Genomic DNA, 23,485 nt, shown 5'->3' with positions numbered 1-23,485 from the left:
CAAAAGACAGAGAAGCCCTCCCAGACTGGAGTGAGCCAAAGGAGAATGGATGGGCTGGATCAGCAGAGGGACCCAGGGTGCAGGGGACGACAGGCTTGGCTCGATTCAGGGCTCCAGTGGTGTCACCAGAATGAAGAGTCTTTCTTCTTTCTGCATTCTGAAGTGGGCCTTCCCCTCATGGTGACAGAGTGGCTGCCAGCAGCTTGGAATCACATTCTCTCAGGTTCCCGGTCAGCAGGGAATTGCAGAGACTTCTGTGGTAGGCAGAGCTCTAAATGTGCTCCTAGATCCCACATCCCAACTCCCGGAAACCTGTGGATACAGTGGGATGTCACCGTGTGATGGCGTTGCCTTGGAGGGAGAGACCTGCGAAGGTCTGATCTGATCTCACGAGCCCTTGAAAGAGGAGCACTGTCTGGCTGGAGGCAGGCGGGAGAGTCAGAGGGTTGAGGATGGAGAAGGATCTGATGATGAAGATGGAGGACGCACGTGTGGGGACCAGAAGGCCACCTCCTGCTGCTGAGCGGCCCCAGCCAGCAGCGTGCGAGGAGGCGGGACGGCAATCCTGCACTCATGGGGGGCTGATTTCTGCCAGTGACTTAGAGCAGATTCTCCTGCAGGGCCTCCAGCTGCGCCCCCACTGGGGTCATCACCCTGATTTCTTCCTTGTGACCCTGAGCAGAGGGCCTGGCTGAGCTGCCCATACTCAGACCTTCAGAGCCGGGAGCTGATGGTCAGTGCCGCTTGTGGTCGTGGGACATGGGCACAGCCTCTCCTGACTCCACCTGAAGGCTGGAGCCACACTGCTCAGTTCTGGTGGTCTTTCTGCTTGTCCCTGCATCAGCCAGCACTCGGGATTCAATCCTGAGTTGCTGGTTGGTGGGTCCCCTCCCCCACCCAGCTTTGGGTGGTAGACAGGTGTGTCTACCTGTTCCAGCCATGTCCCTGTGATCTCGAACATTCACTTTCCTTGTCAGCTTATGGGAGAGAAGGGGGACGTCCTTGTCAACTGTGCACCCCACACTCAATGCCCGTCATCTCATCCGCTCCGTGTGGGAGCCCTTCCCGTCTGGCAGCGCCAGGATGCGGGGATGCGGGCGCGAGAGAACTGGTCGCGGTGGCTGGTATAGAGCAGCACGTGCACTGCTTTTCAAACTGCAGGTCGCAGCCCGTTAGTGATCACAGACTCGAGGTCGTCAGAGATGGAGTGGAAGTGAAGATAGTGGAGAACACAGTTGTGGTTCATGAAACCTTTGTTTCAGCTACCCGTCCCGTGTCCCTGGTGGGTTACACGCCCCGGTCCACCAGGCTTCAAGGCTGAGTAGCTGAACTTGGGGGTCGCTGGAAGTAGCTGCTGGGGGGCAGCATAGTAGTTCTGTGCCTGTTCGGGAGCCTCAAGGGGGACATCTGGCCTCCATTTTGGCGTCTTCAGAACGTGAGGTCCTCAGTGCCCCTGCTCTCACAGGTCACCTGCCCTGGTCACCAGCTCCAGGGCAGCGAGAAAGGCCCTGGCATCCTCCTGACACAGCCTCCCCAGCTCCGGGCTTGCGGGCTGGCAAAACCCGCCCGCCATCCTCCAGGAGAGTTTTGAGGGTCATCTGGGTATGGCAGGTGACCGTGACTCACTCTGAGTCTCGTGGCCGCTCTCCTGGAGAACATGCTTTGTCCATTCACTGTCCCTTGCTGTCCTCCTGTGTGCCGATACTGGATGGTGACAGGTGCTGTGAAGACAGGGATGTGAGAGAGTGGCCAGGCAGGGCTAGGTGAGGCCCCTCATGTGGGGAGATCTGAGGGGTGGCATTTGAATAGGGAGTGGGATGCTGGGGGAAGAGTGTTCCGGAGTTCTACAATGTCCCATGTGCTGCCTGATGTCAGGAGTGAGGTTGGAAGAACGAGACGGCCAGGGAGGCAGGGAGGGGGTGCGGTGGGGAGAGGGGTGTGGGAGGAGGCCAGTGGGGTCTGGCCTTTTCGGTCGCCAGGTACCGACGGTAGGTTCTGTGGTACGGGTGGAGCCCCAGGGACGTGACTGCCGACTCCAGGGGCCGCGTGGTTGTGCGGAGAACTCGGCGGGCAAGGGTGGGCAGGGGCCCGTTGTAAGAGTCCAGGTGGGAATAACGGCCCGGAGCAGGCTGGGCGCCGGGAGCCGCGTCTGCCGTGGCGGCAGAGCCCGCGGTAACGTGCTGCGCACTTCCATGGGAGGCGCGCTCCGCCTCCCTCGGCGCGAGGGGTATGGCTGGTTGATCTAACCTGTGGGCCAAGGTTGTGAGGGTCTCTGGGCTTCTTCCATTTTCCATTAAGAAAATCAGGGCTGCGGTTTTCTAAAACCCGTTTTACTGTGAGCGCCGTTTTAGTTCATTCGTGGGTGCGTGCCGGGGACCTAACTGCTGGCGCTTACCGTGCTGTGGGGCCTTCTCCCTGCAGCACCTGGATGTTCCGTTAGTGTTGCCGTCAGTGGTGTAAAGCAGGCAGGTAGTACGCCTGCTCAGTGAAGGGCCTTGTTTGTTTCCACGTGGGAATATGGGTGGACAGTGTCTGGAAGTCTTATATTCTGCATGATAGAAATTCTTAATTTTTAATTTTTTTCCTTCTTACCTTTTCCACTTTGCTTAGGTTGTCTTAAATTTAGAAAGCATTGCTTTTTTTTTCTTAAATTGAAGTACAGTTGATTTACAGCGTTGTGTTAGTTTCTGGTTGACCGCAGTGATCCAGTTGGGTATACGTATATACTTGTCTTCGTCTGAAAGCATTGCTTTTATTTTCTGTTTACCTCTTTTGTCCAATGTCCGGCTACCTGGGACTTTAGTAAAAGAAACACATATCTGGTAAAATAAAAGCCATAAAACCACATGGAACAAATTTTCTTTTCATGTATTTTCTTTGTTCCTTTAACTTTCCTTTAGTTTATAAAACAAGTGACAAGCCAGGATGCACAGAGACTATGACACGTGTGTGTCTGGGTGATTTTTAACCCGAAGAGATAGTGATGATGTTTTCATCTTTAAAAAGGTAGGAACATTAAGGAATTCATGAGAAAGAAAGTGCATACTTTCAGTGCGACGTCCAGGTTATAGACGAACACTTCGTAGCTGGTGTGTGCGTGTCATTTCCTGTAAATGGGGTGGTGCAAACTGCGGCCCGTCCCCTCTTCCCTCCACCACTTCCAGTTCACACCCTGGAGTCACCAAAGCCCCCTGGTTTCCCGGCCCCTGGCTGCGGAGGCCCCTGAGTGGCGTCCGGCCAGCTGGCAGGGGACACACAGTGTTGGAAGACGCTGCCTGGCTCCCCACCGCTCCAGTCTGCCCCTGCCAACGTGCAGGCCTGTGGGCTGGAGGCCAGGCCGTGGGTGCCGTGGCCCAGGCCCAGCGCGGTGGTGCCAGCGGTCTGCTTCATCGTCAGATCCTCATCTTGGCAGACTCGGCCCTACGCCAGGCACAGCCGTGGCTTTTAACCTCAGTGGGGGTTTAAACGCATCGATCAGCCCATCAGGTCCAGGGGAGCCTTGTGACTCCTCCATTCAGGGGCCCCCATGTGAATGTCCTCCTCACGTGGGAGGGAGGCGATGACCGTCTCCCGGGTCCTGTTTGTGTGGCGTTTCAGTGTCCTGCACGCTGAACAAGCCCGCGAGGGGTGTGTAGTGTGTGCTGGTCGCTCAGTAGGCAAGGGTGATGAGACGCTGAGCTGTTCCTTAGCCAATTGTCTCGACTGAGCGGCACACAGAATTTGTGATGAGCGGCAGGCAGGAAGCACACCTGGGCCTTGTAAGCAGAGGCTTCATTCTGGAGGATTCTTGCCCAGGGAGCAGCGAGGGGCCACCCAGACAGGGGCTGCTCTGAGCACAAAGTCTGCAGGCGTCTCCAGGGTCGCAGAAGAACTTCCCTTCATGGGAAGTAGGCGGGGCTGGAGGGGGGTGTGGGCTGAGGAGTGGCAGCATTAGGTAGCAGATCGGAGAAGGTTTCATCCCGAGGCCTGCCTGTCCCCAGGATGTCTGTCTGTTGGCCAGGCGGGCCACAGCACAGGACATGGCAGCATTTTGGAGACACGCTTCTCTGTGAATCATGGACAAGGCACGGATTTTCTATGACCTGTAGCTGACACCAGTCCAGTGCAGGCAACCCTCAGAGGGAATTTTTGGGAGAGAATTGTGAGGGTTCACTGTAGGAGGGGTGAAGGAGGGGCGAAGGGGAGAGGCAGTGACTTGGCTGAGGAGAGGCCAGGCCATGCAGAGGAAGGTTCTTCCTGCTTCCCTGCAAGGCCAAGGGTGCAGTGGACATCGTGGCGCTGGGGAGACGCTGGAGCCTCTGGTCGTCTCTGCATGCAGGCACAGAGGTGGGGATGAGCAAGCCGAGAGCAGGGAGGCCCGCTTGGCTGGGCAGGTGCTCTGCTGGCGGGGATCTGGCGGGGATCTGGTGGTGGTTGTCCGTGAGCAGAATTGGAGGAGCCTGTGTTCCCCAAGATCTGCAGACTAAATCCGCCTGAGCCCAAGGGGAGGCTGCGGCCTGGGCGGAAGAGCAGGGTGGGACGTCCGTGTTTCCTTCTACCACCATTGGGCACCGCCCCCTGGGTGGTGTTCAGGAAGACTGGGTTCCAGCCATGGCTCTGCCCCTTAGAGTTTGTGTCTGTCTGTTTTTAAATTGAAGCACTGGGGATTGAACTGTTTTGTATACAGTAGCATCTGCTAACCCTGAGCTGTTTTATCTCTCCTTCTCCTTTCCCCCGATCACCGTAAGTTTGTTTTTGATGTCTGTGAGTCTGTTTCTGTTCTGTAAATAAGTTCATTGGTATTATTTCTTTAGATTCCACATATGAGTGATGTCATATGCTGTTTGTCCTTTGTATGATTCTATTTAAAAGAAATGCCTAAAATTGGCAAGTCCATAGAGACAGGAAGTAGACAAGTGGATATCAGGGGTGGGGGCGGGAAGGGAACGAGGAGTGACTGCTACTAGGGATGGGGTTTCTGTCTGGGGAGATGGAAACATCGTGGAGCTTGCTAGTGGTGAAGTTTGCACAATGTTGTGAATGCATTTCATGTCATAATTTGTATACTTTAAGACAGTTACAGTGGTAAATGTTAAGCTGTGTGAGTTTTATCCTAATTTAGAAACAGCCTACTGGAGTGAGTAACACCTAATAAATGTCAGGGATGTGCATTATGGCCTCAGGGACAGGGCGCTCTCACCTGTGCAGCTGCCACGCTTTGCATGGCAGTGTCCTTATCCTGGAGAAAGCTCTTCAATTCTGATGCAACCACTTTCCTACTGACTGGAAGCTGGACTGTGTCAGGCCTCAGCCCAGTGTTTTATGTACAAGCCCACCTGTGTTTCCTTCCAAACCTCGTGGTCAAATCTGAAACGACAAAGATGCCCACTCTCACCACTTCTATCCAACATACTATTGGAAGTCCTAGCCATAGTAATCAGAAAAGAAAAAGAAATAAGAGGGACCCACACTGGAAGAGAAGAGGTGAAGTGTCACTGTGTGCAGATGACAGAATGCTATGTGCAGGAACCATAAAGCCTGCGCGCAGAAGCTGCTAGAGCTGACAGAGCAGCGGGGTACAAGATTAACATGCGGAGACTGGCTTCATGTCTTTGCTTGTCTGATATTTCACTGTTAGTGTGAAAAAACAATCCTTTTTAAAACTGCATCAAAAAAATTTACTTAGGAATAAACCAGACCTCGGCGATCTGCCGTGCCTCTGAGATTTCCCAGCCAGTGAGCTGCTGAGCCACTGGAAGTTCCTTCTAGTTTAGCGTAGGGACGGCATTGCCTCGATCCCTGCATCCACGTTTGAGTTGCGGTGTGGGTCACTTGTTGAGGGCTTCCCTAAATGCGCTTTTGGCCGCTTTGTGCCTGAGACAGAGGGTGGGGCTGCCCGCTCTCCAGGTCAGCGGGCTGGCGTCTGCGGCTCTTCTGTGTTGGGCACCCACCCACTCTGCTGACAGCAGTTCCCGTGCTTTACTGGGAACCCAGACAGAGCAGTTTTGTGGCTATTCTGACAATTTAGCGCCAGTTACATTTCTCTATAAAGATCAGGAGCAGGCACTGTGATTCTTAGATTCCCAAGCGGGAGCTGTTCCTTCGGGGAATCTCGTGTTCCTTTCTGAGAAAGGCTGTCCATTCCTTGGGGACTTCCTGGTGTGTCTGAGGGCAGAACAAATCCCTAAGTGAGAAGAAGGAAATGACTCGAAACTGCCTCTTGCGGAATGAAGGTGTGGGGGAAGAAAAAAGGTGGGGACCACAAAGCGTTGATCTAAATGCTCCGATAAGACCTGCAAAATTGTGTTTTCAATTTTGAATTTATGGCCAGTGTTTAAAAAAAAATGCCCAAACGTTTCTCATAATTCTCCAGATTTCTGACAGTTTTCTTGAAAAAAGTCAGAGGCTCTGGCAGCAATCAGCTTGCACGAAGAAGCAGCAGTTCTTCCAAGTGCCACAGCCCCACCTGTCTTCTGTCTCCCTCATTGCCCGCGCCTGCGGGCCTCTGCCTTTGGCCCCTGGCCGAGGATGTGCTGCTGAAACGCCCATGCTCAGGTTCTTGCTCAGTTGGCAGCTTGGCTGAGCCACTGAGCCCCTTTGTGGTTCCATCTCCCACCTGCAAAGGAAACTACTCCAAGGCTGTCACGGGAGATGCAGTGTCCCGGATAGACTTGGAAGTGCTTGGGGACCTTAAAGATGCTTCGAGAGATGTAGGGTTTGTTTCATCCGAATTCTGTGCACACGAGCTGAACTCACCCCGCCAGTTTGGAGATGGCGTTGAGCCGTCCTCCAGCTTGCTGATGGAAAATGATTCCTTATTTCCATAAGTAATCCTGCCAAGCAAGTGCTTTAATTGACTTAATGAGTCGTGTTGCGAGAATCAGACCTGGCCAAGAGTGTGTATTTATTGCCATCTCCATCTGTGGAACTTTCCTTAGAATTAGAGCAGTGCAGTTTTAGTGAGGGATCTGAGGTTTTAACTTGAATTGTCTTAGAACTCTTGGAGCTTCGAGCCAGAGAGTTGGAGACACATTCTGAGCCGAACAACCTTTGCTGATCTGGGGGGTTCTAAGCTTCCGTGGGAGGTGGGCGATATAAAAGTTCGGCCCTTTTCTCCCTGAAAACATGTCAGAGCACATCTCATATCATGTCCAAGGACAGACGAGCAAAGATGCTGGCCCATTGACCATTGTCTCATTCGATTCAGCTGACTATAAATAGTTCTCTTCTAGGTGCCATTTTCTCCTGAGATTTTGTCATCTGGCAGCATCTCTCATATGGTGCCATTTTTGTGTGCACTTAGAGAAGGCCGTTCATTCACTCACTCATTAAATCAGCCGTTCTCAACCAGGTGCTTTTGCTCCTGGTGGACGTTTGGTGATGTCTGGAGAAGTTTTTGATTGTCATAGTTGGTGGGTGTGCTGCTGGCATCCAGTTGACAGAGACCAGGGATACTGTTAAACATACTGCAGTGTGCAAGACCGTCTTGTGCAGCAGGTAGTTCTCCAGCCAAGACCGCCTTGTGCTGCAGGTAATTCTCCAGCCCCAGATTTCAGTGGTGATGAGGTTGAACATTAAACAGTGTTTACTGGGTGTCTTCTTTTCACAATCGCTGTGCTAGGCATCGGGGATGAGGTGGTGAATAAGACAGAGAGTGTCCCTGTCCTGGTGGTGGAGCAGAGGAGGACAGAGAGGCCATAAAGTCGCAAGATAACTTTAGTTCAAGCAACAAGGAAAGTTAATCCGACTCATGTGGTAGAGGTGGGTGTCTGGTGGGGATGATTGGTTAGTTGTGGAAGTCCTCTTTGGTGAGGAAATCGATCAGTTAGGAATTTTATTATCGAAAAGTAAGAAAATGTGACTTACCATGGTTTAAAGTTCACTTAATAAGGAGCCTAGAAGTAGGTAGCTGCTAAAACTGACTCAGGGCCAGGGTCTCTGAAACTCTCTTGGGTTCCCCCCACCCCCACCTCAGGGTCACAAAATGGCTGTTGTAACTCCAGGCACCGCATCTGTGCTCCTGGTGGGAAAAATGGCCTCAGCCCCATCCAGCGCTCCTGTCACATGAGTAGAAACTATCATGAAAGCTCTCTCAACAGACATCTCATGAGCTGGGGGGAGATCTAGGTCACATGACAACTGCAGCTGCTGGTGAGGTTGGATAGGTTAGTATTTATCCTTTCCAGCCTCTCTGGTGGAGGCAGGTGTGGGAGGAAGGTGTTAGGGGGTGGGTGTCAGGTCAGCCAGCTTTATGTGCTGGCACCTGTGACATCAGAGCTGAGCTCGTGGTGGTAGGAAGGAGGTGGTCATCTGGAAACCTGTGGAAGGGCATGCCAGAGGGAGGGGAACAGCATGTGTGGGGGCCTAGAGGCTAGGGCCAGGAAAGAGAGAGACAGAGACAGACATGCCAGTGCTGGTGTGAGAACCCCCATCACCCTACTTGCTAGTTTCCTGAAGGAAGGTGCCCTCACAGCGGCCTCTGCCAGGAGGATCTGCCTCTCTCAGCTTCCCAGGGGCTGTTTCCGGCTGCTGCTGTAACAAATGGCCACAAACTGGGTGTCTGGGAGCAACAGTTCCTGCTCTCAGAAGCCTGCACTCGGTATGACAGACTGCCGTCAGGTGCTGAGAGCGCGGTGCTCCCTCCAGAGGCTCTCGGGGAGACTCCACCCCTTGCCGTCCCAGCTTCTGGGGGCCACCGGCACTCCTCGACTTGTGGCTGCATGACTGCAGTGTCCTCCCCCCTCCACCTGTGTGTCTGTCTTCTCAGTGTGTCTCTTAGAAGGGTACAGTCTGTGGGTTTAGAGCCCACCTGGGTAATTCAGGATGAGCTCATCTTGCTTTACCTGTATGCCTGCGAAGACCCCTTTTCCAAGTAACAGCATGCACAGTTTCCGTGGTCCAGGATGTGGATACATCGTCTTAAAGGCCAGCCATCAACCTGTGACCGAGCACAAGCACAGGCGTTTGCAGAGAAGGCTTGCTACCTCTCTGATGGTTTTACAGGCAGCGTCTACACTGTTCAGAATGAAGAATCCTGTTAGGAGTTGAGAGGTTATTCTAACCATAGGGCATGGGGAACAGGCTGCTGGTTTTCCTGGTACGTCTTCCCTTGGATCTCATCTTGTGATGCCCAACTGAGTACTCCAGCTTTTGAGCTGATTTATTACATATTTATTGAGCACTTGTTGTGTGTGTGTCCCGGCCCCGCTCCATCAGCCCGTCTCAAATCCTGTGCTTGGGCCGAGTCTGCTTATCCTGTTCTTGCTGGGCCAGGTTTGGGCTGTTCCCGGTGGTGAGCGCTGTTCCCTCGTCTCCTCGTTGGTTCCCATCTCACACATCCTCTGCCCCAGCCACAGTGGAGGAGGGCACAGAACCACTGGCCATTTCTCTCGTGTGTGCTCTTGAGTTGTGTGGGTTCAAATCCCGAATGGTTGTCTCTGAGATGGTTTCCTTGTCTGTGAAATGAGGATGCGCAGGAAGATGTACCTTATAGGCTGTTGGTGGGGTTAAGTGATACATTGTTGCTAAAGCACCTGGTGTGTTGGAAACCTCCCAACGTCAGCTAAAATGGTCACCATCACCGCCTGTTCAGCATTCAGTTGTTTCTTCGCAAAGTAATTCTGACACCAGTTGCGAGGAGTTAGGTCATTTCCACAAGGTCTGCAGCCCTCTCCCCTCTTAGAGGGTTAAGCTGAGATCACCTGGCGCAAAGCTCCAGCCCTTAGTCACGAGGTTTTCCCTGTATGTCCCACCCCCATCCTGAAACAGCCTATGGTCCCTGCAGGAGCCACTGTATTAGCATAAACTCAGGTGTGACCCTGGCGGCCAGGATGAGGCCACGCCTGTGACCTGGCAAACCCCAGGGGCTCAGAAGCTGCCTTCGGGGACCAGGAGCAAAGGCCCTGGAGTCGCTTTACACACCAGGAGGTGGCATCTTCTAGCTGTGTTCCTGCCTCTGCGTCCACCCTCCACCCTGCTCCTGCCCAGCAACTGCAGGGCCAGGGCTGGGAGGGTGGTGGGTGTTCCACTCCCCGGTCCTGAAGCCCACCCGCCCTGCCCCCCACCCGGTGCGGTGACTCCTCCTCCTCGTCCCTCTTCTGGGGTGGGGTGGGGTGGGCTTCCAGATGTGGCCGGCCCCAGGGGGATTTCTCCATCTTTTTGATTCCTGTACTCTGCCGGCAACTCTGTGAACAATGCCTCTATTCGGCTTTCTTCAAATTACCCAGTTTAAGTGAGCCATCTGCTCTCAGCCAGGATGGGTAGGGTTTGTCAAGTCTTTTTCATCCCACAGGGACATTCCCCTCCCTCTCTCCTTCATTCCTTCCTTTCCTGTCCAGGACCCATCCCAGGATCACCACAATGTACGTTGTAACGTCTCTTTAATCTCCTTTAACCTGTAGGAGATTCTCAGCCCTTTTGGTCTTCCCTTACTTTGACCGTCTCTGAAAACTACAAGCCAGTTATTTCATGGTGTTTCTCACTCAGGATTTGTCTGGTGTTTCCTCCTGATGGCACGCAGGGCGTGCGTTTCAGCAGGTACACTGCAGAGGCTACGTTGCCTCCGTGTCAGCGCGTCCTGCCAGTGCAAACACGGGGCGTCTGTTTGCCGCGTGTTCGAGGATGTTGATTTGTCACTAGGTTGAGGGGCCCTTGTGAGTTCCTTGGCTGCAGAGTTACTATGGCCCCCTCTGTAGTGAGTACGAGGTCTGTGGGGGCCGCACCGAGACCATGCCTCACCGAACACTCGCTTTAGCATCTGCTGATGCTCATCCGAATCAAGTACACTCAAGACAGACGCAAAGCGGCGATTTCCCTAACACTGCTTCCGTGTTTATTGACTGGCTTTCCTCTGTAAGGGAGAACTTTCCTCTTTCCCTCCATTTACAGATTTATGTTTACTTATATCCACTTGTGTGAATGGACTGTTACTTTATTCAGTGGTGAAATTTACCTTCATTATTTACCTTAACTCTCATCTGAAGGAGCAGTGGCAGCTGCTTCAAGCTGCGTCCTGTGCCGTTTTGATGTATGACCGTCGGTTTTTAGCTTTTACTTACTTTAAGCATAATGCGATGTTCCAGCTCACTTTGTCCTTTCCCTGCCCCAGTCCTAGGCTTAGCCATTTCTTGAAGGAGCCTGTTTCTTTTGGTGGAGAATGATACTTAGAAACCAAAGTTTGGGAGCCTGGGGTGACCTTTGCGGCGGGGGTGTCACACTTCTGGGGCGTCTCAGCAGACAGTGTGTATTTCTGTATCTTTCTGATTCCGAGTCTGTCTGTGTATCAGTTTTAATCTTCCTGAAACCACGAGTTCATAATTGTCCTTCCAAACACAGTCTGACCCACGGGTTTCCTGCAGCCTCTCCCCTCCCGTGTGTCTGACTCCTTTCTCTTGGCGATGAGAAACTGGGATTCCATTTTACACCAAGTATCTGTGCACCTGCTCAGTCCTAGAAGACGAAAGCACTGCTGAGCAGAGCTTGGTATTTGTTCACAGCTCTCTTGCCTTTGGCTCGAGGGCTCATGCTCCAAGTACTGCATTTGTAAGTTACTTAGGGAACCCCCTCTGCCCTCCATGGGGTCTTGTGTTCATTTGAAATACGATTCAGTTCGCTAGCCTCTGTATTCCATTTTAGGGGCCCTTTCCCATCCTGTTATGTAATTTTGGGGGTCACATGGCTCCTAAGTGGGTAGGAGAGGGACGTTTGAGTGCAGATCTCCTTGACGTGGAAGCGTGTGTTCCCCTCAGTGGCAGAGGCCTTTCCAGGAGCCTTGGGCTTTGCGTGTAGTTGCGCATGAGATCTTGGCCTCTTAACCTTGAATGGTCAGAGGAAGAAGCGGAGGGTCCAGTGAAGGCTTTCCTGGCCGCATGAGTGGTTGCCCGTCCTGCTGACTTCAGCGTTTGGTGGGATTGCGTTTCTGCCATTGGTTCCAGAGTTCGAGGCCGAGGGATCCTATGTGCAGAGACTCACCGTGCGCCCGCCAGTGTGGTCCAGACCGCCTCATGTCCGTGTCCTCTTTATCGCCGCCTCTCCCCACACCCTTCTGCCCCACCATCTCCCATGGTTTCCACCGTGCAGTTTGCACTGGAATCTTCTCAGGAGCCCCATGTGTTCCCTCAGCTCCCTTGCTCACATGGCACTTGTGTAAAGACAGCCACTGAACTGGAGGCTTCTGTGAGGTGCCCAGGAGGAAAGTGCAGGGAAAGAAGAGGGAGGTGCGAGGCCCAGTCTTTGGGATGAGTGAACCCCGACCCCCGAACCCAGGAGCTGCTGCCAGTGCTCTCAATGCCTTATACCAGCAGCTGCTCCCGTCCTTCTCAGTCTCTCCTCTCCCCGTTCCAGGGAACGGCGCAGCCCACCTCGTCCTCCTGACTCTCAGACCCGCCCGCCCCACTCTGCAGCGGCCGTCAAGCCACCAAATGTGGCGAGTCTGAGTTGAGAGAAAAAGTGTGTAAAACAGCATTAACAATTTTTATTTTTCAAATTTCTTATTTTTTTATTGAAGTTTAGTTGATGTATGATGTGGTCTTAATTGCTGATGTACAACGTAGTGATTTGGTTATACATATATGCATTCTTTTTCAGATTGTTTTTTATTATAGGTTAATATTTAAATTAAATGTACTTTCCTGTGTTGTACATTAGGACCTTGTTGTTTATCTATTTTATATACAGTAGTTTGCATCTGCTAATCCCAAAGTCCTAATTCATCTTTCCCTTCCCTCTCCTTTCCCCTTCAGTAACCATCAGTTTGTTTTCTATGTCTGTTGAGTCTGTCTCTGTTTTGTAAGTTCATTTGTGTCATTTTTTTAAGATTCTGCATATAAGTGATATCATGATACTGCCTTTCCATGTCTGACTTCTAAATGTACTATTAAAATTAATCTTATCTGTTACTTTTTCACTAAAGTCTCCCCACCTCCACATTTAAGATTACGTATATGGCTTGAATTACATTTTTCTTGGGGGGCGCTGGATTAGACCACTCCTGCCTCCTTCACGCACACCCTTATAGAACTCTTCGATCTTTTTCGCAAAGGCGGCATTAAAGTGATACACTGGGAGCACTGGTGCAGGCGTGCCGGAGGGATGGGGATGGGGGAGGGTGAAGACAGTGGGAAACAGCAGTGGAGTGAGGGTGTCACTGAGCCGGGGCTTGAGGCATCTTCTCACATGTGTGCCTGCAGCCACCACGGGGTCTGGCGCCCCGAGCATTGCTTGTATTCCTTTAGGGTCTGAGACACAGCGGTGAGCGCCCCGTGGCTGCTGCCGCTTGGCAGGAGTGGGCTCCTTCCTTCCCAGAAGGTCTCTCCAAAGGGAACTTGGTTATTGTAAACTGGGCCCTGCCTGGCTCTGCTGTGGGATCTTGCCTATGAATATTTAAATGGCGGCTCAGCTTTCAGACCGAGCACATTAGTGGCAAAGATCAAGTTTTTTGACCTTTTGTCAATTTACTCAGTGAAATGTTATTCTCCTGGTCGGTTTTTTTTTTTTAATAGTTGCAATGGCTGCTTTTTCTCCAAATGTGCCATGGAGAAGATGCAAGAGTGTTTGTGTCTCTCTGTATTTATATTTGAATATATCTAAATGCAAGTAATAAAATTCCCATTCCTGCCGGCAGGATCGTGTCTCAGAGGTGGTGCGGTGGTTCAGAACCAGAGGCCCCTGGCTGGCCCCTGGCGAGGCAGGCAGAGATGGCTGAGGAACCCGGAAGTCAGAGTATAAGTCCTCTGGCCGTGGGGTCTCCCCTCCCCCTGCCCACCTCCCCAGGCTGCCTGGGGCCCCGATGCTTCAGCCCTCTTCCCGTTGCAAAGCCATCCTGTGAGTGAGCAGATTGTCAGTTAGGCCGTCTTTTGTAGGGACTGGGGAGGTCAAGTACAGTAGTAGAGAGGACAGGGGAAAAAAATCAAGCATCTTGGGACTGAGCATCGTATGGCAAAAACCCTCTGCTCCTAAATATATGTGCTTTTGAAATATGGTTTGGCTCCTGTCCAGTATTCATTCTCTGATCTTGAATAGTCTCAGTCCACGCATATTTAAAGCAAGATAAAATATACACCAAAAGGGAAATTGGAAAAGAAACACATCAGATGACTGCTTCAAAGTAACATTGGAGATTGAAAACCACATACTTTGTGAGAGAATGAAAGCCACGGGTTGATCAGGAGGACTCACGAGTGTGATGAAATGAAGCTGTGTTTGCTCTCGCTGCCCCTGCCAAACCTGCGCTGTGAGACTAGCTCCTCCCATCCCCTCCAGTAAAATCTTGGGTCGATGCTGTTGACTTTTCTTTTTTTTCCCCACTTTTTAAACTGAAGTATAGCCAGTTTATGATATTGTGTCAGTTTTTGGTGTACAGCATCATGTTTCAGTCATACATATACATACATATATTCTCCTTTTTTTTCATTACAGGTTACTACAAGCTATTGAATATAGGTCCCTGTGCTATACAACAGAAACTTGTTTATCTTTTTCATACATAGTAGATAGTATCTGCGAACTTTGAACTCCCAGTTTACCCCTTCCCACCCGCTTACCCCCTGGTAACCATAAGATTGTTTACTATGCCTGTGAGTCTATTTCTGTTTTGTAAATAAGTTCATGTCCTTTTTTTACATTCCACATATGAGTGATATTATATGGTATTTTTCTTTCTCTTTCTGGCTTCACTTAGAATGACAATCTCCAGGTCCATCCATTTGCTGCAAATGGCATTGTATCTATTTTTTATGGCTGAGTAGTATTCCATTGTATAAGTATACCACAACTTCTTTATCCAATCATCTGTTAATGGACGTGTAGGTTGTTTCCATGTCCTGGCTATTGTAAATAGTGCTGTTGTAAACACTGGGGTGCATGTGTCCTTTTGAATTAGAGTTCCTAAGGCAGGGGTATCCTCTCTGTCTTTGGTCCCTTGAGTAGCACCAGTTTAGTTATCGTTTCTTTCAACAAAAAAGTCCCTCATCCAAGCTCATTTAAACTGAAGCTTTTTCCTTTTCCTTGGTAGGGCCTGACTTGGGTTGGGTGCCTGTAGGGGTGGATCCCTGGTCAAAGAGGGCTGGTTCTTTGGGAAGACTCAACTCAAAGGCTATTTCCAGACTCCACCGTGGTGGGGTTCTGGATCTACCATGCTGTTGTGTTAATGTGAGGATGGGTGTGCTGGGCTGGGAGGTGGCCAGGGGTAGGTGGACCCTGGGGGTTTGAACTCCGCCTCCTCTATTTCCTGACTATACTCTGTGAATAAGTAACTCAACCACAGTGTTGCTCACAGCTTTCTGCTCCTTAAAATGAAAATGACAATATTATCTGCTTAACAGGGGGGCAGTGGGGACCAGATGACTTCCTGCACTTATGGGTGACCAGAACTCTGCCACCTCTCAGGAATGTCCGTCAGCACATCCTTGTTCCCATCATCACACTACCTGCCTCATCATGGTCCGTGCACCTCATTCTAGCCATTTCTTCTTTTAAACCTGTCTTCCTGAGCATCCTCAGGCACCCCTGGGCAGCCTCTGTAGTGTGCTCCCCGCCCTCTCCCCTGCCTCCCATGGCAAGGGGTGCAGAGATGGTGCTAGGAGATGTTTGGAAGCCCTGGTCTCTGCAGAGTGAAATGGGAAGTACAGATATTTGTGGGATGCACGTGCCAATAAGCCCTTCCAGAGAGCAGCTTTACTTTGGAGACTGAGACACTCATAAGGCCCCAGAGCCTGGAGCCTCAGCCCTGGCCCAGATCACAGGAAGGATGCTCTTCCCTCCCCTGGAGCCTTCTCACCTTGCGCCTAGCATCCTTCCTGTGACATTTACACAGTGGTTTTATTATTTTTTTTTTTAAAGCAAGGTTGTGCAAATTTTTGTTGAAAGAAATGCTGCTTGAAATCTTTGATGTTTTCCTCCAAGGTCAGAAGGCTCATGTTGATTCCTGGCCTTTTCCTTTTAGGGCCCAGGCTTAAAACATAAAATGTAAACTTTTGATGCAGTTACTTGTTTTGAAGAGGGTTCTGCCTTTTCGTTGCTCCCCGCTGTCCCCAGAAAACAATGATCGGTTAAGAAAACAGCCCTAGTCCTTCCTGTTAACTGAGGTGATGAAGGGGTCTTTGGATAATCACATGAATCTCGGGCTTCCCTGGGCAGAGGACCGAGGTCAGCATCTGTGCATGGACACAACGTCTTCAGAATGTTTCCATGTGGATTTCAAATGCATATAGGAGTGGGTGTGCTGCATGAGGGGGTACAGCCCCTCCACAGATATGGGGGATCCCGCCTCTGGGTCATGCCCTGTGGGAGAACTTCCCTGTGTGAGTCCACAGATAAAGGCACCACGAGACGCTGATGTTTGGCAGAGGGCTGTGCCGGGTAGAAATAGCACAGGCGTGGTGCTAAAAGCAGTTCTGCTTGGAGCCCAAACCTGGAGCTAACAGCATTTGCTGCAGGACTGTCAGTGACCCTGACTGTAAGAATGGAATAGGCAGCTGGCTGTGGGTTAGGGGGCATGGGACAGCCTGCAAGCTGCCCACCCAGGAAATGCCCCTCTGTTTTGGTGCCAAAGGAGCAGATGCAGTTTTCTTCTTTTACCCCCTCCAGCCCCCGCTGGATCTCCCAGAGCAGGTGAGCAAGTCAGTCCAGGGTTGACTCCACGCGTGCCAGGTACACCTTCACGTTTGGTGCCTTGGACTTGGATTGTATACTCTGCATACCCCTGTCCTCTCTCAGAGCCTGGGAACGCCTGTTCCTATATATTTTCTGACCTGCAGACAAGGTTTGGCTTATCCTGAGCATAGGGGTGGAAGGGCTGTGGGGTAGGTTTCTGTACCTGCCATCGTGAGAGTCCCTGAGTGCAAGGCTCCCAGACTGCTGCGTCCTCTTCTAGAGGTGGGGGCAGCCAGGCCTTAGACCGTCCCCTGTCCGGCTGTTGTCTTGTCAAACTGCTAAGTAGGAGTATAACCGAGCAGGACCCTATTGTCATCATTGGTGACCATCTGATACCTGTAATGGTGTTTGTAACTGCTTAACTGTGTAATGGTTTAAAGGGTTTTTCTCATGCTCTTGCTGACTAGGGTTTGGCTGGAGAGGAGGGAAGCTTGGGTGGTCCGCTCAGCCTCCTTGTGGTCCTCTGTGCAGGGATCATGCTCAGTGTCTTGCTCTTGACTCTAGTGCCCTTCTCTTGACTCCTTGTGGTTTCCTTGTATACTGTTGTTTGAGCTGCAGGTCCCAGCCTGCAGCAGGAGGTCTCAGGCCTCAGCTTGCTTAAGAGGCTAAAAGCATCTATCAACTTGACTTTAAACTGCACAAGCTTCTATCTAGAGCTCCTTTCCACAGAGCCCCTTCTGGGCACCCTTTGTTCTAGGTACAAGAATGTTGAGAGTCCCAAAGCGGGAGGTGAACTTCATACCCAGCAGAGGGAAGGGGGACCTCTGCATCTGCAAAAACAAGAATAAATTTGCAACAGTTTGTTACCCCGTATTTGATCTCTATAAAAACTATCTCACCCCCTGGAACTCTTGAACTTTTACTATAAAACCCCCTGCTTTCTCTCCCCAGCAGGCTCACAGTCTTAGAGGCATTCGTCCACTGTGACCTCCTTTGCCTGCAGGGAAATAAGGCTGCCTTTTCTGCTTCATCCAGAACTCTGTCCTTGAGTCTCAGTTCGGTAGGCAGGGTATGGAGGCTGTGTTTTGGGAACGGGAGGAGAATGATCGACTCTCCAGGTTTTCCTAGGATGGGAGGGACTTCCTGTGCTAGCACAGGTCTAGCATGGGAGGGTCTAGGACAAAGCAAGACGAGCTAGTCACAGTAAGGGGGTCTGTTTGGGGGTCTCCACTGCCCACGCTATCTCCCCGTGAATAGAGGAGGTACCTGTTCACCTAAGATGCTTTCTCCTGTAGCTCTGAGTGGTTGTGGAAGCTGCTTCTCACCTACGGAGCACATTTTTGGGCAGCCCTGGACCTAAGGGGCCACAGTACTGGTTCCAGCCAATGAGAAGGAAGGGGAGGTGATGTGTGTCACTTCTGGGCCAAGATGATGGAGAAACACACTTCTTAACTCACCTGTGAGTTGGATGCTGAGGTCTGTGAGCCCCAGGGAACATAGGAGACACAGGGTAGAAGGGACCTGGGTCTCCGGGTTGCTGCATGTGAGGGAGCTGCCCCCAGCTAGGACCGCCTGCATTGACTGAGTTTGTAAGAAATAAATGTGCATTGCATTAAACCCCACACTTCAGTGCCTCACTTGGTATAGAGGCTGGTTTGATACTGACATACTTGATGTGATTCTATCCTCTTCCATTACTTTCTTGTCCATCAGCTCATTCCCCACTCCCCAACTGATCACTGTTGTGTTGGGCAGGAATTCGGGAGCCCAGTTACTGGTGCCTTTAAGCTGTTGGTTCTTCAAGAACTGTGTGCTCCACGTGGCTATGCAGTCAACTTGAAAAAGGGCATTTGGGTCCTACACTGTTTAATTCCGCGCGACAGTGACTGTGCATGTGCTGTGTCTTTTGTAAGTAAAAGTGATCCAGAGTTACTGTAATTTAACCCATAGAGTAATATACATTCCGGTAGAAAATTTTTATAGAAAATAACTTAGAAAAAATTTAAATCAGAACTTAATTGCAAAACAAACAGACTCAGACATAGAAAGCAAATTTATGGTTACCGGGGGGAAAGGGTATGGAAAGGGATAAATTAGAAGTTTGAGATTTGCAGATACTAACTACTATGTGTAACACAGATAAACGAGTTCATCTGTAGAGCACAGGGAACTTACACAGTATCCTACAGTAACCTATGGTGAGAAGGAATATGAAAACAAATGTATGTATGTGTCACATATGACTGAAACATGATGCTGTGCACCAGAAACCGACACAGCATTGTAAACTGACTACACTTCAATTAAAAAAAAAGAAAAAATTTAAATCGCCCAGAAACGTAACTTCAACACAGTCCTCACGCGTAACACCTGGTGTACATAGTTTGAATCTTACTTTGCTGGGACATTTAGAAAATGCATATGGGCTGAATGTATGTGGGGGGTATTAGGTAGTTTTCATTTTCATTTTCATCTTCATGCTTACCTACTTTCATTTTTAAGCAGTGAGCACATTATGTGTGTAATTCTTGAAGATGAGATGATTCAGTCACATCCACTTATTATCCTCTAAGATAAACTTACGCAAGTGGAATTTCTGGGTCCAAAGATGTGCATGTTTCTAAGACATTTGATAAAGAGCTTTAGGTTGCATCCATTTCTTTCTCATTTGCAGTATGCAAGATGCGCCTTCTCCTCTTATCTTGAAAGCCTTAAGGAAATTGTTTCCATTTGTTATTATTTATTATAGAAAAGTTAGAAAGTAACTATATGCAAAAATTAAGGAAATAATAGTGACAGATGCAGTGGGTGATAATTGATGCTGACAGTTTAGTGATGCTCTTTCATCTAGAAATAGATGCTATGAAGTGCCTGTGTGCACGTGCGTGTGTCCCTTGAGAATGACATGGGCCAACACCGGTCCCCTGGACCGGGAGGTGGGGAGAGGGTGCTGCTGGCAAAGCCAGGATTTCAGTCTTCATGGGTGCTGGAACGCCCTGGCTGCCGTGCCCCCTGCTGCTGCGGAGCCTGGAGTCAGGAGCTGCCCCAAGCCTGGCTCTGCGAGTCTCAGTTGTGAGACCATCAATAAGTCATTCAGCCATGTGGCCTGGTTTTTCCCTCCTGTTCTGTGGTAGATGATCTCTATGGCTCTTTCCAAATGCGGCTTTGTACGATTTTATGTTTTAAACAGGGCACCCTCCTTTCATGACAACTCCCCTACTTAAAGACCCGACTTGAAACATCCCCGTTACCTCCACGAACCTCTGCCGTTTGATCACAGAGACGTGTGTGTTTGCAGCCCTTGATTAGTGCCAGAAAAGCATCCTTTAAAAACAGTACCTCAGGATGGAATGGGAACAAAGGGCATTAAGAACACTGGAAAAAAATTAATCACCTTCTGTGTGAATATGCATATGTGTTCCTGGATTTCAAGGCTCAGGTGCAGTGTGAAGTGTGGTTCACTGGTGGTGTTTTCTTCTCTAAGAGCTTGGGAGCACAGAGCTATTAAGTGATTTAGTAATTTGAAAGAGCTTTAATGAGTCCATTTAGTTAGGCGAGGGGAAATGACATGTAAAGGCTTGGTTTCAGATTTCTTTTGGTTGGGAATCTTTCCATTAGAAGAAAATGTGTCTAAAAGTGGCTTCAATATTAAAAGAGAGTGTATAGATTTAGATAACTGCAAGGGCCGGAGATCAGGAATGCATCAGGCATGGTTTGATCCAGAGACTTAATGTCATCAGCCAGGACTTTGCTGCTTTTCCTCTTTCGCTGTGCTGTCTTTGGGCTAAAGGTGGCTCCTCCTGTAGTTACGAGACGGCTTCTGACACTCCCCTTCCCACCCGGGCCACATCCTTGATCACTTTGTTCCAGTAGGATAATGTGCGGCTTTTCCCAGTCTCGAAGTTCCCTTTGGACCGGCTCAGGTCCTGGACTCACCTCCACATCGTCACCCTTTCTGGGGGAAGGGGGTGCTGATCGTTTTCTTAGTCCATCTGGCCTGCTGTGGAAGAACACCACAGGCCAGGTGACTTGTGAACAACGGAGATTTACTTCTTATGGTTCTGGAGGCTGGACATCTGGGATCAGGGTGCCGGCCAGCATTGTCGAGTTCTGGCAAGAGCCCACTTCCGGGTTGCCAGTGGCTGTTTTCTCCTTGTGTCCCCACATGTCAGAGAGGCGGGTCAGCTTCTGGGGCTTCTTGTCTAAGGGTGCTGATCTCAGTCATGAAGGCCCTGCCTCCTAACACCATCACCCTGAGGGTTAGGGTTGTAGCATGTGGATATTTGGGGGGACACATTCAGCCCCCAGCATCAGACAAAGCCAGTGTTGGAGGAGGCATGGAGGAGTGAGTCTCCAACACACATGGAGTATGGTTCTTCATTCTGATTTATTTTCCTGCCCCCATAATAGAAGTGGGTTTTAGGAGGTGCTGTCCTGGTAACCTGGCTCTGTGGAGAAAAACACCACTGCTTGTAGTCTTTGCCTGATTCCATGGTGTGACTCCAACCATGGTTGGTGTCAGGCTACCGCTGCTTCAGTGATAATATTCCTGAACGCTTAACAATCGGAGAAGGTGGCCACTGGCTTCCGCAACTGGCGGGCGCCATCTTTGTAACTTGCAGTTGGTCATACCCATGTGGGCTGTACCAGTGGGCTCCAGCTGCCTGACGTCAGGCAGAATTTGGGTTTTCCTAAAAGGTGCTTGGCCCTGGTACTTCAGGAAACCTTGTCTTCTTAGAGGCTTATTTCAGGATGCCCTGAAGTGATGTGATGACCATGGTCACAGACTCGAGTGTTGGGGTCTGTCCTGCGGCTTTTCTGGTGTCACTTTCTGGCTGTACTGACTCTGAAGTCTGCCTGTGATTGGAATCCTCTGGTTTTGAAACCTCTTCCATAGTTCCTGTGCATCATCCTGGCCTGTTTGGTTTAGATACAAGTGTGGTGTGCTGCACAAATTAATTTGTCTTTGATATTGAGGCTCCTTGAAATAAGAATGCTTTTAATCTCCCCATCCCATGTATATAGATTTTTTTTTAATGGTTAGTCTTCCTAGACTAGATGATGAATAAAGCCACTGGTAGAGTCTGAATCAATTTGCAATTATATTTTAAATGCAGTCTGCATCTCAGGGCTGGGTTTCACTGGACTCTTAACCAAGGTTACACATGTCTGCCTTAAGAGATTAAAAGCTGAGAGGGTTGTGAAACCTAATGTATCTGAGACCACAATGGAGGAAATGATGTGTCTCCTCGCACCATCTCCTCGGTCTTCTAGTCTCACGGCAAGTGTTGGTTTGAGCAATTTGAGGCCCTCCACATTTAGTCTTCCTCCCCCTTTCTTTCCCTTGGTCTTAAAGGAGGAGGCAGCGGACCCCAGGACCCCACAGTCTAGCTCTTATGGCAGTGAGGGCTGGAGCCTTAGTAAGGAGGGGACTGTTCTGAGAAAGTGCCCATAGACTCTCCTTCCTGCCTCAGGGCCTTTGCACATGCTGTGCTTGCTGCTGGAACTGTCTCTCCCCCCATTCTCAGCCTCGAGATGCCTTCTCATCACTCCATAGGACAGACATCTCCTCAGAGAGGCCCACTCTGACCACTCTGTCTAAATTAGCTCCCCATCAAACATCCCACTCTTTGTTTGCACACTTTCTTGCTCTGTTTTCTTCTGTTTTGTGAGCTAAGGTGGTCTTGTTTGTTTGCATGTTTGTTGTCTCCCTTTCTCCCCTCCTCTGGACTGTGTGTTCTCTTGACGCTGGGACCTTACCTTTCTCTCCCTCTTGTTCACTGATGCTCCTGTGCTGTCGGTGGTCCGTACATTTGAATGGATGGAGAACGTGGATGAGGGAAGAGCCTCCACTTCCACGCAGCCTGACCTGGGCAAGCGCTTTCCCTCCACGTGTGGGATTCAGTTTCCTTGTCTGTAAGATATGGGGCCTGCCCTTGTGACCCTTGACACACCTGTAGAAACGCATTTTCATCTTCCCAGTTTGATAATTCTGGTCACCCAGGAGACCTCCTCATCTGCATTCACATCTTCCACTCCCCCCAGTCCCTCCTGTTACTTGTTTGTGCCGCTGGCCTCTTCCCAGTGTAAGCTGCATGCCCCTCACGGAGGATGCAGGTTGATGTCAGGGGGCCTCCGCGGTGGCCTGTGTCACTGGGGCCAGACCTTACCTGGTGGAGGGAGCAGGCAGGGGCTTCCCTGTTACCTTGGAACACGAGGTTGGCCCAAGAGGGCAGGTGGCCATTTGGGGGAGGGCTTCGTTTTCAGACGATCAGCCAGTCCACAGGTCAGGAGCCCCAGGGTAGCGGTGAGAGGTGGGGCGTCAGAGGCTTGGAGAGTTGGGGATTTCAGAGTGGATCTAGTCCAAGACTCTCAGGTGAGGGATATGAATCTGTATAGACAGGAGGGGTCTGAGAGAAGTTATGTGGGAGGTAGTAAGCTGGAGGAAACTCTGTTGGCTTCCTGCGAACCCCTCACTCCCAGTAAGAGGCAGTGGTTACAGCACGTGCCCCAGTTAAGAGGGACCGCCTGGTTCAAATCCTGGTGCACGCTGCCTCGCTGTGTGATTTTCTCATCCAAGAAATGGAAATAATAAGAGGACTTGATTCACAAATTTGTTGCTGTCTGGGTTAAATAGGTGAATAGGGCCTGGCACCTCGCAGAGGATAAATACATGTCAGTTGATGTTGGTTGTTAAAATAACAAGTTATAATTCCTTTTGCGACAGTCTGACTTCTCAGACTAAACTCAAAGCTGCTTGTAAAACAAGGAACCTCCCTGAAGTTCTGGCTGCCCTTTGGGGCCTCCTGGGTAGAGAGAGCCATCTTTTCTCTTTCAAACAGTCTTTAAAATTTTTAAAAAAAATATTTTTCTTTTCATTTTTGTTGACATATAATTGGCATACAGCATTGTATAA

The 23,485-nt window shown here is 50.3% G+C and overlaps 1 protein-coding gene and 1 long non-coding RNA gene across 7 annotated transcripts in view; one reads left to right on the top strand and one right to left on the bottom strand.

Moving 5' to 3' along the window:
- RIMBP2 (RIMS binding protein 2) overlaps nt 1-23,485 on the top strand; it is a 220,203-nt gene that overhangs the window by 13,849 nt on the left and 182,869 nt on the right. The window lies entirely within an intron of this gene.
- Nucleotides 1,236-8,182, bottom strand: LOC140690953 (uncharacterized). Its single transcript, XR_012066367.1, has 4 exons — nt 7,846-8,182; nt 5,180-5,346; nt 2,593-2,797; nt 1,236-1,721 (listed from the first exon to the last, which is right to left on the bottom strand). It is a non-coding gene; the product is annotated as an uncharacterized lncRNA (long non-coding RNA).

This window comes from Vicugna pacos, chromosome 32, assembly GCF_048564905.1.
Source record: "Vicugna pacos chromosome 32, VicPac4, whole genome shotgun sequence".
Taxonomy (NCBI): domain Eukaryota; kingdom Metazoa; phylum Chordata; class Mammalia; order Artiodactyla; family Camelidae; genus Vicugna; species Vicugna pacos.
The sequence above is the reverse complement of the archived record's forward strand: the minus strand, read 5'-3'. Positions and strand labels throughout refer to the sequence as shown.